We start from the raw sequence: 15,460 nt of genomic DNA on the forward strand, positions 1-15,460 counted from the left end.
AAGTGACTAGTTCTTAGTACACCCCTGATAAAAGTTTCTCATTATTATCTATAGACACCCATGGGAACAAGACCTTTCAGAGGCCATCTGAACCCAGTTTGGGACTAAGTACATCTGCTCCCTGTCCTCCCTATCTCATCCTGGAGTAGTTTTCTAGATCATAGTAGAATCCTTTGGGTTTCTCAAGCTAAATTCCAGTGGGCTGGAATTCACAAGTTTTGAAATCAGTCTGAAGCTTTGTAGACCATGTTCACGTTAACATACTTATAGGCCTACTCCCCTGTGGGTGCTGCCTGTGCTGTCCCCAAATTCTTGATAGAGGTTTCCTAATCAAGGTAAAACCCCGTGAAAGCTAAAGTCATGTTGTGCTTTCAACTGACATAAATGTGTCTCACTTTATGGTTGCTTTGCAGTTGAAAGAATAAGCTTTTTTCTGGGGCTCCAAGTTCATAAGCATCAAGTTCAAAACTTGCATTAGTTGATAGAAATATGACAAGAATGGTGAAGGCAATGTTATAATTTTATGAGCAAATATTTGTAGATTTTATTTAAAGTATATGTTGTAAATACAATCTTGGAATCCTCTTTCTGTCTTCATTTGGCCCTTAACAATCAATGTGAAACAAAATAATTAATCTTAAAATGTCCTTGATTAGAGCAATATTTTTTTTTCTGGATATACCTGTTATTACTGATTGTAGCTAATTAAGAAGGAATACTAAGAACCCCTGTTGGTTTCATTGGCACAAGGGACAAATACCTTTGCATTTGGTGAGCAAACAACTTTTCTTTTCTTTTCTTTTCTTTTCTTTTCTCTTTCTTTCTTTCTTTCTTTCTTTCTTTCTTTCTTTCTTTCTTTCTTTCTTTTTCTTTCTTTCCTCTGTGGTAGTGTTTTTTCAAAATGTATTCCATGAACCAATGGCACCAGAATCACCTGGGGTGTTACACAAATACACAGTGGACTCTTGGGCCACCTCTAGACTTGTGAATCGACAATGGTGAAACCCAGCATTTAGCACAGGTCTGTGGAGTCCAGAAAAAATGGTGGGAGCTATAGCCACGTTCTCCACTTTCACAGCCTCTGCCCCATAGATGGTACTGGGAAGAGTGATGGCAGGATTCACTTCATAACCTTGCAGGGTTTCAAGGTTTCACAACCTTTTGTTGGCCGTGGTGATGGTGGTGGTGGTGTTTTGAACCACAGTTACAAAGAATTGAGTTCATGATCTTCATTTTGGGGACACATGATCATTAGAACAGGAAAGTTCCTTTTCTTTATTCACATTATTTAAAATTTTTCTTTTTAGCTCTGATTTCCATTTCCATTTGCCTCTCCCAAATACCCTCATTGCAACATGCCTGATAAATATTTGTCTTGGTAGAGATACTGTTCTGTTTATACCTTTTTCATTCAATATGGTTGTATGTTCACTTATTCCAAAGCTTCTAACAGCTGTGCAGACTCCAGGATTCCTCCTACCTCCTTTGACTGTCCATGCCCCTCCGTTGTCTTCAACTCTTATGGCATCATGAACAATGAGTTCAGCCACCTCACACAGGTTCACCACTTGACCATTTCACTTGTAATCAGGCCTCAAGAATATTCTCACCATTTCCCTTTACCTGTTATTAAATCTGACTTTAAAAATTATTCTTCATTGATGGTGTCCTAACAAGCTGGCTAGATAACATGTATTGGAAGGAATTGCAAATTCAATAGAAATTGTCTTTAAATTGCATTGTAGAATGAGTTATATCTGAATTTCCTTTAATCATCTATTTCCAGCTGTGATTTATAACTTCTTTAAAAAAATCGTATCATAACAACAAAGCTGTTTTCTTTTTCTTACATTCTTGCGATCTTCCTCTCTGGGGACTTTAGCTCTTTGTTTATTAACTCTAAGTTACCTGGAATGCGTAAGAGAAAGTCACAGATCCATTCTCACTAGGACAAAATAGGTGTCCTATGCTAGAGGTCATTATATGCAACGTTACCACAAAGGTCACAATTTAATGTTATTTTCACTCATTATTTGCCTATGTGCGGTATCAGGGGCTCTTGATCAAAATGCTAACCTTGAATCTCTTCGTTGGCTGCACAGATGTTAAAAATAAAAGTTTTCTGAGCAAAGATATTTTACGTAAGTAATCAAGCACTTAACCTAAAGAAGAATGCCATCAGCCAGTCAATCGTGATGAAATACTCTTTGTTTTTCACTCTCCCTCACTCAGAGATGGCTGACTGCTCACCTCTAGACCATAGGCATATTGAGGGTGACATTCTCTCTTTCCAAGATAATCCTCAGGATAGGATACACTTAATTTATGCTATTGATGGGACAGCTTCTGAACTGAGCTGATTTGCATATCATCAATACATGTAAGTCCTGAGTAGAGGGCCAGCCATCCAAATTAAAATATTCCCTGTTAGGGACTTGCTGTGTCCAGCAAATTCTGGAGTAATGCTGATTGCAGGTGGTGGGTGAATATTGATGCTGTTCAAGATTTATAAGGCTGCATTGGAGGGCACATGAAACTTAAGACTTCTTTGGAACAATGTCCCTGTTTAAAACTACCCTTGTTCAGACCCAGCTGGGCATTCAGTGATGCCAGCCACTGAATAAGATCTTTCAAGTGCCTCAGCCCGCCTCACCTGTCAGACAGGCTCACTGATTTATAAATGAAACCCTGTTTGCTTCCAAAGCTCTTGATCTTCTAACTCTTCTCTACCCTTCCTTCCCTATTCTTACTTTTCCTTCTGATTTGTGTCTCAGCCCTCCTAACACGTCACCAGTTTTTATTTACTTTTTTCCTTCAGATGATGCACAAATAGCACTGGGTCAATCTTAGCATTTCTGTGCCATTTTATTACCTTTGCTCCCCTTCACCCCCACCCTTTCCAAAGTTTTCCCCTGTTGTAAAATAAGTTTCTCTTTTGTTGTACTTGGCTTTTAATGGAATGTCCTGACTGCCAATTACTCAAAGGTTTCCCTTTCTGTATTCTTTATGCCACTTAATGCAGGCTCTACTTCCCCTTCTCTCATCAGCCAATCAATCAATCCTGCATCCTACTGAGCACTTCCAAATTAAAATACAAATTCTGAGAGACTTAAAATCAGCCATTGCCATCTAGAAAAAAACCTTTCATTGAAGTACCACCTGCTCTTTTCTAATGGGGTTCACAGGTGTCTCAGCAGAAGGTTTCTGTAAGCTGGGCATTCTCTTCCCTTGTCTTTATTTCCTTAGTTCTACTGAGTTCGAAATAAATTGATACCGTGTTGGAGTATTATGTACAATGGCCACAAAAGCTTCTATGTTTTTCTCCCCATTTCCAATTCCATTTTTTTTCTGAGTCAACACCCAAGAAACAAATTATTTATTCTGCACCAATGTAAAAAGAATCTACCAGATATTGTAGAAAGAAAATGCTGTAAAACACATAAAGTTTGCCCTCAACTAAAATGAAGCCAAAGACTTGGGTAGAGAAAAGTTGTCTAAATGATTCCTTAAATATTTTCCTGTTTCCTTGACCACGCTCCCCATGAGTTTGGGGTTAAAGGAGAAGGAAGTGTTGGAAAGGGGTAGACAAAGCATGGAGAATGGGAGAGGAAGAAAAAGCACACAAGAGTGTGGCAGTTTGAGAAAAAAGTTAGTGTTCTTAGGGATGTGGAAATTTCTCTCCCAGACAGATTCATTGGCTCAGATACTTAGAATGGCTGCTTCTGCAGCCATTTGAAAAATAAGTCACAGTAGATGGATAATATCTAGGAAAAAAATTGAGTTTTTCCCCAACATATTAAGTTTCATTTTAATTTAAACTCTTATTTCTTTAATTATATATTTGCTATTAGAAGCAAAGGAGGGGGAAGCCCCAGAACTATGGAAAATGATAGTATAAATGTAATGTAATTTCAAACATTGCCATATAGAATTCTTTCCACATGAACTCTTTCTAGCCAATTTGATGGTACTGTTGAGAAGGATTGTCATAGACATATCTATGTGTCATAGACACATAGACATGGATCATGTCTAATATTTCTTTTTAATTTAAAAACCAGTATATCTTTTATCTAGAGTCTTTTGTAGCCTAGAAATCTGATGGTGGGATGAAACATAGAAGTATTCCCACTCTCCATTCCAGTTCCCCTTTCTTTTAACAAGGGGTTTGGTATTCATAATCTATATTCTCTAATTCTAATCAATAGGAGGATTTAGGACTTTAGATATAGCATTGGATTTATTCTAAATGTTCAAAGTTTGTTGTCCTGCCAAACTGTTTTATTTAAACTATGTTCAAATAACTACTTGCATCACTAGTTAATTCTCTCCTCTCATCTCTGATGTAGGAACTAAGAAACTGTATGTGTATTGGCTGGTGGTGTGATCGTAGGGTAAATTCTCCCCTAAACAGCAGAGAGAATAAATTTGGATTTCATAAGTTTTTGGAATGTGGATTTGGGCTATTCACAAAATAAATTTTTTTAAAAATATATACATTTTCAGAAATCATTCCACATATGACATTGCATTTATTAAACCATCACAGTAGACGTTTTATGATTTGACCTGGAAATATTTAATGCTGAAAGAAAATGCTATAAGAGCTTGTAGAATTTAAACCTTTTCAGAATAATCTGGTACTAATGTTAAGGTTAAAGACTGCCTAATTCAAAAGGATTGGTCTCTCAAGAATTGCTAGCAACCCAATTCTACGAAGTTGCCAAGTATTAAAGGAATGAAAAAGGTTTAGAATATTGAGATAACAATTTTGAAAGCTTGGAAAGCAATGACCAGCATAGTTCCTTTTAACATTTTTCAAAAAGAAATCAGGATTTTAGAACTAACGTCATGCAATGCAGCATTTGATTTTTTGACATTTGACTGTGCCATTATTTATTCTTCAATTAAATCGTAATAGTCCCATTTTATAGAGACATTCAATAAAATAAAGGTTCATTTCCTGCTTCCAGGAAGATCAGCCAAGAAATTCCTAACTCCTGAAGATGATTATGCTTGACAGTCTGTTAAATGAAAATTTCATTGAGTGAGAATTCCTCAACACTAAATCTCATCATTTTCTTACATGATTTCCCATTTCTCCTATAAATATGGATTTCCTATAAGCTGGTTGTATGTAGTGAAAGAAAGCAATTTGTATCAACTTTTAGATGATTGGAAAGCTAAAGATAAACATGCAAGTTATAACTAAGGATTCACAAGCATGTAAAAAAAATGCTAGAAGAGTTTTTGTCAAAATAAATAATAAACAAACATAACTATTTGTAAATATCTAAAGAGAGAGATGTACCTAACATGGCTATAAATGTGTTATAGATGAAAAGCCTAAGACTTGTATATTTAAATAGTTAACCAAGACGTAAAAATAAATAAAATAATTACACCATGTGTTTTTGTCAAGTTATTTCTGAAACTAGTGATTTCTACAAATTTTGTCAGCTGTTTCAACTCAGACTTCGGATTTTTTAGGAGATAATTCATGCTTTTTATATGAATTTTAGTGTTATAATTGTAGTCATCCATTCATGCATGCATGAGTTCAGTGAGTATTCATTGTGTGCCGATTATGTACCAAGCCCAGTTCTAAGTACCTGGGGATATTAGTGAACAAATGAGGAGGCAAAGAGTTTTGCCTTTCTGGAGCTTAAAAATGAATGAGGAGAGACAGGCAATAAAGAATAAGCACAATAAATAAGTTATATAGTGTATTAGAAAATTATAAGTATTCTGCCAAATAAGATAAAGGAGATCGGGAATGGGAATTGCAGATTGCAAGGGTCAAGTTAAACCTCACTGAGAAGATAATATTTGAGGAAGGACTTGATGGAGGAAATGAGTTATTTGAAAGAAGAGTGTCCCACACCTAGAATTTAACTGCAAATTAATTCAAGTTAATTTAAACAAGACATGCATTTGCATATGATATTGATATGTTTTCTGATGTAACCTTTAAGATTAACCATGGTATCTGATTATTCCTACCTTGATATAATAAAATGAGGGTAGTAATTGACTATGTAAGACAGGTATTTTACTGTTAAATCTATACTTCTAAGACATGTTAATTTCAACAAGAGGTTTAAAAACATACAAAATAAACTCATACTGTCAAACAATGAGGTTCTTCAAAAACACATGAACATATATCCCATGCATGTTGCTCTTCCAAGATTAGACCAAATAGATAATAAAATTATGTCTTCCTTCACTATAGGAAGGCTTGTGTTCACACATATACATTGTTTCTATATGAACTGATAGAAACTGCAGTAATTCTGAAAGTAAAAATGTTTATTTCTAATACTATCTCTTTTATGCACACTTAGACTAATAGAGTCTGTCTTTAAAGTACGTGCCCTGGAAAAATGGAACGTTGTTAATTCTATGTTTAATTTATCTCCTCTCTTCTGATGACACCTTAGAATTGTTAGGCTGAATTACAAACTAATGAACTCGTAAGTCCAGGGATTGAATTTCTGCTTCACCACTTACCAGCTGTGTGCTTGGCATATAACTAAACCTAATTGGGACTATTTTCTCAACTGTAAAATGGAAGTTCATAACTCTCAGAATTGTTGAATAAAACAATGTGTTGAAAGAAATTGGCACATTATAGGTACTTATTAATATTAGAATTGTGTCTTATGCTTTTTTAATTGGTCAATATTAGAATAAATAAATAAATATAATCAATGTAAGACCAGCCCAAGGCCATATATAGTATCAGTCATTATGGTGTCATGGTGATTTTGTTTTCTTTGATATGGTGGTGATTCTGAGAAAGCTAAGTGCTTCGTGGCACTGTGTGGTGGGTCTATTCTGGAAGCCTTCATAAAAGAAGGCAGAACATTAAATGGACCAAAAAGGATGTGTAAGATTTGGACTGGAAGCAAAGAAGTAGATGATTTTGAAGTAAACTGGTGATTATGGTGGGCATCAGGGGGCAGGGGATTTGTGTGAAAGGGACAGTATAAAAAGCACCTTAACTGTCCATGTTTTTGTCATCATAGTGTAGTTCAGTGTGTATTGCTATAGACAAGTACTTTCACATGTTGCTAAATTTCTAAGATATACATTTTACTATATAGTTTTTTACTTCAGTTTCCTATTTATTTATTAAAAGCCTATGTAAAATGTTCTCTCCCGGGGCACCTGGGTGGCTCAGTTGGTTAAACTTCTGACTCATGATTTCAGCTCTGGTCCTGGTCTCAGGGTCATGAGATTGAGCCCTGTGTCAGGCTCTGTGCTCAGCGTGGAGTCTCCTTGAGATTCTTTCTCTCTCTCCCTCTGCCCCTCTTCCAGTTCACGCTTTTTCTCTCTCTTTCTTTCTCTCTCTCTCAAATAAATAAATAAATCTTTTTAAAAAAAAGTTCTCTCCCTTCTAAGGAATATATCCCCCGCACAGCTCATTTATTTAACAAACACATAATCCTCATAGGGCCTTCGCTTATGCAGCCATGGTTCCATACCTGCGTACGTATGTTCAGACCAGAGCCCTTTTGCAGAATGTTCACCCTAGATCCTAAAATGTGCTACTGTAAACAAAGAGTTTCTAAACCAATGGCATCATAGTATTTTTTTTTTTTAAGATTTTATTTATTTATTTGACAGAGAGAGAGACAGCGAGAGCAGGAACACAAGCAGGGGGAGTAGGAGAGGGAGAAGCAGGCTTCCCACCGAGCAGAGAGCCCAATGTAGGGCTGGATCCCAGGACCCTGGGATCATGACCTGAGCCAAAGGCAGACGCTTAACGACTGAGCCACCCAGGCGCCCGGCATCATAGTATTTTATTGTTATTATTATTATTACGGAGGTATACTCTACCTTAATATAGCACATACATCTCAATTGTACACCCCCCAACTGTCACAAGAAGGCCTTGTGCTTCTTCTTAGTCAATTCTACCCTTTGTCTTAGTCCCCATAGACATAAACACTATTCTGACTTCTATTTCTGAACATTAGTTTTGTCTGTTCTTGAATTTCATATGAATGGAATAATATAGTATGTACTCTTTTGTGTCTGTTTCTCTTAGCATGATGCCTATGACATTCATCTGTAGAGTTGCATGCAACAGTAATTCTTTTTCATTCTATTTTTTCAGTGTACTAATCCATTTTGTGAATATACCATAATATCTTCTACTATTGCTGAGCATTTGAGTGGTTTCTGATTTCATGATATTATGAATAAAACTAAGCACAGTTTTTTAAAAATGTGTTTAGGTAAACATATGTATTCAGTTCTCCTGGGTATATATCTTGAAATGAAATTACTGGCTGATAAGGTAGACATACATTTTACTTTACTAGAAATCGCCAAAGAGTTTTCAGAAGTGTTCACACTCATTTGTACTCCCACCAGCCATGTGTGAGAGTTTCAGTTGTTCTGCCATTAAAGCTTTTTTTTTCAACATCTGGAGAGTGTTTTATTCCCAACCTAGTTCTTCAAGCGTAATGAGATTATGACTTGATGAATTGAACCTGTAATTATTTTTCAGAATTGCAGCTCACATCGCACTGTTTTTAAAAAAGAAGTCCAGTTCAGTTTACTTTGGTGAAAGTATGTGAGCAGAATAGAACTTTGGGCACTGTCATTTCCTAAGCCTTCCTGGTAATGGCATACACAACCTAAATATGGCCTTGGAGCTAGCTATTTCACTAAATTGCAGTCAAACTGTATTTTGAGTGCTGACAATGAGAAAAACTTCTCTCTCTCTCTCCTTCTCTATTTACATCATCTTTTTGGCTTTACCTTGATGAGTGAAATAAGGACATTAATGGAATAAAGAAAAACAAAAGTGGGGTGCCTGGATGGCTCGGTTGGTTGGGCAGCTGCCTTCAGCTCAGGTCATGATCTCAGGGTCCTGGGATTGAGCCCCACTTTGGGCTCCCCACTCAGTGGGGAGTCTGCTTCTCCCTCTCCCTCTGCCCCTCCCCCTACTCGTGCTCTCTCTCTCTCTCTCAAATAAATAAAATCTTAAAAAAAAAACAAAAGCAAAAGTACATTATTTTTAAAACTACCTGTGAAAAATTTCCTGTGAAATATGAATACTTCTGAGATTAAAAATGGTGCATAACCCAAAAATAATTTGAAATGTATGTTGTCCTTATATTTGGATAAGAATATAACTGAATTTTAGAAAAAAAAAAAATCACCACACTAAAATTTAAAATGAAATCATGAAGCCAAACTCTGATCATGATGACTCAGAGGATTAAAGCATGATACAAGAGCAATTGGAAAGTAGTCCAGTTATATTGCCTTACTCCTCACTCTCCTTGCTTGGAATATATTCATCCTTCCTGCTGCAGGACAAGTCTAATCAGAATCACAGTGGAGATGGCAAAGATGACCATGGGTGACCCATATGTCAGTAGGCTCTTTCCTTCTTTATAAACATACCTCATTTCTTTTTTTTTTTTTAAAGATTTTATTTATTTATTTGACACAGAGAGAGACAGCGAGAGAGGGAACACAGGCAGGGGGAGTGGGAGAGGGAGAAGGAGGCTTCCCGCAGAGCCGAGAGCCCGATGCGGGGCTCGATCCCAGACCTCGGGACCATGACCTGAGCCAAAGGCAGACGCTTAACGACTGAGCCACCCAGGCACCCCAAACATACCTCATTTCTGATTCATTCTTTATCTAAATTCAGTGGAAATACTGAATATCCTGGTTTAAAATTTTTTTCTACTGATTGTAAGTGTAAGAGATAGTTTAAATATAAAATAAGGCAAATAATTAGAGGACTTGAGGCCTGGATAATAACAGTCTATTTTCAAATTTTAAATAAGTAAAAAATCCAGCTCAGTAGCATAAAATACCTAGTGAAAGTTAATGAAAGGTAAAGTATACAACAAGCTAATGAATATAGTTCATTCTCTTTAATCATAACAAGAAGAATTTGGGGCAGGAGTCAAATGATTTAAAGATCTTATTGGGGGAGAGGGATTTTTGTCCATCTACAATATATTGTTCATTATCTGCTCTCAAAATCCTATATATGAGTTTCTCAAGATATTGGTTATTTATTTTTTATAAAAGATAATTCAGCCTTGTCTATGCTATTAATTTTTGTAGTTTGCCACGAAAAACTTAAGAAAACCATATGAGTAATTTAGATAAGTTTATCTTTTTGGTGCTTAGTGATTGTCTTTTAACTCCCAACAGTTGTTATTCATCCCCCAAATCAGGAATCCCCTAAAGCATATGTCTTTCACTGATGATACTACATTGACTCTATTTGCCCATGCATTTTAGAATATGAGATCTAGAGAGTTACTATTGAATTTGTCAAAGAATTCAAGAAACATTTCTAGAAGATTTTCACATCCTCAATGAATCATAGTACCTCATGGCCTTAAAAGATATCAATAGTCTTGGGGGCTATGCTTCCCATAATTTGTAATATTCTGGAAGGTGCCACAGATTGGATTTGAAACTTGTTGTATTTTAATTAGTGGCCATTGAGCACTTGCCCTTGCTTGGAGACTGGGACATTTTGTACAGTTCACTCTACTCCATTCTGCTTCCTTTTATAACTTTTCCAGGTATTAGGTTGAACCACAAGAAATTGCCATTTTATACGTTAAAAAGTAATGGAATTCCAACATTTCATGTAATTCAGACTGATATGCTAGTTGTGACATTTTTCTTTCTTCTTTTTTTCTGTTTGACCACAGAATACTTCTTTTTTTTTTTTTTTTGCATTAACAAATGTTTATTAAATCTTTATGTTAGGAACTGGGACTCTTACTATCGATATATCCTCTTCCCTTAAGCACATTTACAGTCCTTTTGAAGGGATAAGCAAGTAAAGCATCAATTAACCTTAACTACGGAGGCTTTGTGAGCAGTTTGATTACCTGTGATTAGCAGGAGCTCAATCTGCAGACAAAACACCCAAGTTTTCTAAACTTCCCTTGAAGGAGTATACCCCCTGGAAGCTGGAAGCGGTATTTCCCCAGGTTTTCCAGGTATTCAAGTCACCTTGAGCACACAGGTATCAGGCCCATCCCATGGAAATTCTGACTCAGTAGGTCTTATAGCGGGGAGGGTGCTGGGCCATAGAGTCTGACCACAGTATGCTTTTGAGGGGACAAAATTTGTTGGAAGAAAAGATGCCATCTGTGGTAAATAAGGCAAAACAGTGTGCAGTGAATTTGAATGTCATAATAATTTGTAAAATACCCAGATAACTGCTTATATTTAAAATGACAAGTTTAAGAGTATAATGTAAAACTGTAATTATTATTTCTATTATTAATTTTTTAAGCACAAAGTATAGTAAATATAGTCAGTTTATAAAAAGCCACTTCAGAGGTGCCTTGACTGGCTTAGTCGGTAGAGCATGTGAATCTTGATCTTGGGGTTGTGGGTTCGAGCCCCACGGTAGGTGTAGAGATTACCTAAAAATAAAATCTTAAACTTTTTTTAAATTAAATAAAAAGCTGCTTCTAAGCATTTTGACCGCAAGGTAATATTGATTTATTAACTATTCTCATTTTATTTAAATAATCTAAAGATTAAATGTTAGCATGTTTAACACCAATACAAGCATTGTTTATCAAATAAGCTCTTTCTCAGCATTTAAGAACTGATAGTCCTATGCTAGGTACTTTGCAGAATTCAAAGAAAGCAGGAGACAAGTCCCTATTTTATTTTATTTTATTTTTTTGACAAGTCCCTATTTTAAATAAATGTATATCCTTTAATGGAAATAACAAAAAATATTGATTCCATGGGAAAATGTGATTTATAATACAAATAAAATACAATATTCATAAGGAAGACTGAATATATAGAGCAAGGAAATCAATATGAAACACAAAGACTTGTCTTGTGTTTAAATGCTTCAATTCATCCATTAATGTGATTTTCACATTTAGTCATTTAAAAAAATACTTTGAATGCTATGTTCCCAGCCACTGTTTTGGGTGCTTTGGATACACCAGCATCCCAAACACGTCAAGATGATTTCCCTCACGGACCTAGCAGAGGGAGGCAGGTAATAAATAGTAAACATAATAAATACAAGTCTATGGTGTGATGGAAGGTGGTGAGTGCTGTGGAAAGGGAAAGAAGGAGAAGGGATGAAGGGTGGTGGGAGGGACATCGTTGCAGGTTTCATTATGGTAGTCAGGAAAGCCTGGGCTGGGAAGATGATTCTATGACCAAAGACTTCAAGGAGGTAAGGAAGAAATACCTCCATTATTCATTCCTAAAAAACTTCAAGAGTGACACACAAATACATAGACCAGGATATTTAGAGAGTAAAACTAAGGGTCTTCCAGAAGAGCCACAGGGCTGAGCTAACTGAATTTGGGGATATAGTTAAATCAGATTCTTAAAGATCAGGATCTGAGACGCAGCAGATTGTAACACAGGGCAGAGACATAGTGTGTCATCAAAGTGAGAGAAAGTGTCAGCTTAGATTCTTCTTTATTTTTATGACCCCTCCATTGTAATTGAAGGTCCTATAGAAGGAAATGGTTTTCCCCCATACCTAGAACTTATCAAGTGTTTGAAATATATGTATGTATGTCATCAAAACTGGCTAGATGAACTGATGAATGGTACTAAGCCAAGGTCTAGAATATTGTCAAAGAGAGAAAGGATAAGGAAAGCAGTACAAAGAATATTGTCAAAGAGAGAAAGGATAAGGAAAGTATGCTCATAAGCATAAATATAAAAAAACACAAAAAATCATGAAAGGCTCTCAATTATCTGCCATTTTGTATTCTTAGAATGTAATTAAAGGGAAGAATTATATAGTGCTTACTATACAATGGACATGTTAAAGTAGCAGTTCCTTCCACTAACAAATGAAAAGAAAAAAAGAAAAAGGAAAAAGAATTTACCAACTCCTTCTCAGCGACGAAGCAGGTCTTCTCAAATAATGACTCCTGGAAAAGTATTAAATATTTCTGAAGCTGCACTATTTTTTTAGACTGACCAGGACCTTTATGTGTGCTTTAGGAGATTCTGACAAAATATGATTTATGTTTCAAGAAATGACATCATTTGTGCCTTATTTTTTGTGTTCAGAAATGAACGCCATATTATTAATAATTTATATAACATATTAGAACATTTGTTTTGAAAAATAACTTTAGTGTCCAAATCACTGAAGAAAAATAGGCATTTAACAGAGAGATCATGTTTAAGGAATGCTTTTTGGAAGAGAAGAATCCTAACCAGTATGTAAGATTAACTGAAATCTGAAATCTCTTGTAATTTTACTAGGGTAATCACTTTTTTAAACGTGATTTCTTTATTTGATAGATGACGTACTGGGGGCAGAGAACAGTAGTGGTGGCCGCAACTTTATTTTAGACATCAGAAAACTCAGTCTGATCCTACCTCTGGATGAGTTAACCTAAAAGCAATGAGTCATAACAGCTGAATATTGAAAGAACATTTTACGAAGGAAATAAACACAGCGCATCAAGGTCAAAATCCTAATCACAATTTTTGCTGACTCAGAAAGATTTTAACAAATATTGCGCCTCCCAGTGGTTGTTTTTGAGTGAATGCTCTCTTAATTTTTTTTTTTTTTTTTTTAACCTGGGCTCCCAGTTTTCCAGTTTCATTATTTTGGGTAACCTCATGAAACTTCACACTGTCTATTAACTAGGAGGAACCTTGGGAGGACAGCTCAGTTTGATTGCCTGATTTCATGCTTGCAGAAAGAACGATGCCAGGGATGATAGAGTGCCTAGTATATGATGATTAAGTTCAGGCTCGGCAAGATAGGATCACAAAAGGGCCATCATGCTCAATTCGTCTGATTGCCGGGCTGGAAATGAAAGAAAAGCAGTGACATAATTACCCCAGATTCTTCAGACCTCCGATACAGCACAACACAGATATTAAGCAAGGCTAGTCTCAGAATTATGGAACATATTTTAAAGACGAAGATCACTGCTTTAGCAAATAAAGGAAAGCTCACAAAATCAAAGACAAAGGATGATTTTGGAATCATTTTTTCTTGCACACGGAACGGGAGGGAGCGCAGAAAGAAAATCACTTGGTGAAAGAAGAAAAGCAGGGCACCTAAGTCAGAGAATGGGGATGGTGTGTCTGCTGGATCACCAGCCTGCTTTGTGACCTTGGCCAGATTCCCTGGGCCTCAGCTTTCTCACCTATGAAACAAAGGGTGTGGACTAGGCTGAGTGGTGTTCCTGAATCCGGGATATGGACAGAGGCAAGGAGAAGTAGGAACCATCTCATACAAAAGAACCATAATTTGAATATTTATGAAAGCAGAATTAGCTCATGATCAAAAAGTGGAGAAGAAAGGTGGCTAATGGAGAATGTAAATTCATCTTAATGCGCTCAAAATAGAGTGTAAAACTGATAGACACAGTTCTTTCCAGAAAGCAAAGAATGAAGCATATCACTCTAAATTTCCTCCCCTGGAGTCTCCTTCCCTTTTCTCTATCATTACCTTATTTTTCTCAGTACTTTCTGTTTCCGGTAACCATGGTGATGCTCCCTCCCAGCAACCTTCTTCACAGCCGGCCCTTTTGGTATACATTGAATTTTGCTCCATTCACTGATGCAGGAAGCTAACAATGCTGTAAAAATTAATTTATTTATTAACGTTTTTCCCAGCCCTTCTGTCCGGGCAATAAATGCAGGGAATTATTCCACATTTAACCTCCCTACATAAGGGGCACTGTGAAACAGGGATATTCAGCTGTTAATTTCAGTTGCTAACATAAAGGGGGGTACTGATTATGCCAGAGATTCAATTCTCTGCCTTGGCCCTCAGGGACTGTAAGGTCCCAGTACCCAAGCTCATTGCCACCTCCTTTCGCTTCTGTCTGTAAACGGAATAAAATAGATTGCCCACAGAAATCACACATCAACCCTGGTTTCCTAATCCTCTTTGTTTTTTGCTGCATTCTCCCTTGTAAGGAAAACATTGCCAAATGTGTAATTATCACAGTTACAAGGGGATTGAATTTTCCCTAAGAAAATACAAATAAATATGTGCATTTTTCTATTGGGCACAGATATTTATTGTGGAATATAAATAAACAATAAATAAACAATTTTGGATATTCAGTTTTTAAAATATCGTAATGAGCAGCCAGTGACAGAGCATCAGACAATCTCTGATGTCATTAATGTAGATAATAAATATTCCCATAAACTACCATTTATCATGTCCAGTTTGTGTAGCCAGATTTATTTGTAATCCTATATATTATGCTGGGAAACTCTCTATTTAAGCACAGTGTGTGTGTGTGTGTGTGCGTGTGTGTGTGTGTTCGTGTGTGTCTGGCATTAACACAAAGGAGACCAGATGATGACATTCATAGGCTTATAGACTCGACTCCTGGGGACACACTTGGATGGAGGCAATTAAAATGCCTGTCAGGCATTTGATACCAGAAGCCCCTATGGTAAACCGCTAAATCATAAGCCAGGG

The 15,460-nt window shown here is 36.4% G+C and overlaps 1 protein-coding gene across 6 annotated transcripts in view; it reads left to right on the plus strand.

The window, feature by feature from the left end:
- Positions 1-15,460, plus strand: part of MAP2 (microtubule associated protein 2) — a 280,194-nt gene that overhangs the window by 121,660 nt on the left and 143,074 nt on the right. The window lies entirely within an intron of this gene.

The sequence above is a fragment of the Mirounga angustirostris genome, unplaced genomic scaffold (genome assembly GCF_029215605.1).
Source record: "Mirounga angustirostris isolate CCGP_5_RB_7025 unplaced genomic scaffold, mMirAng1.0.hap1 SCAF_3, whole genome shotgun sequence".
Classification (NCBI taxonomy): Eukaryota; Metazoa; Chordata; class Mammalia; order Carnivora; family Phocidae; genus Mirounga; species Mirounga angustirostris.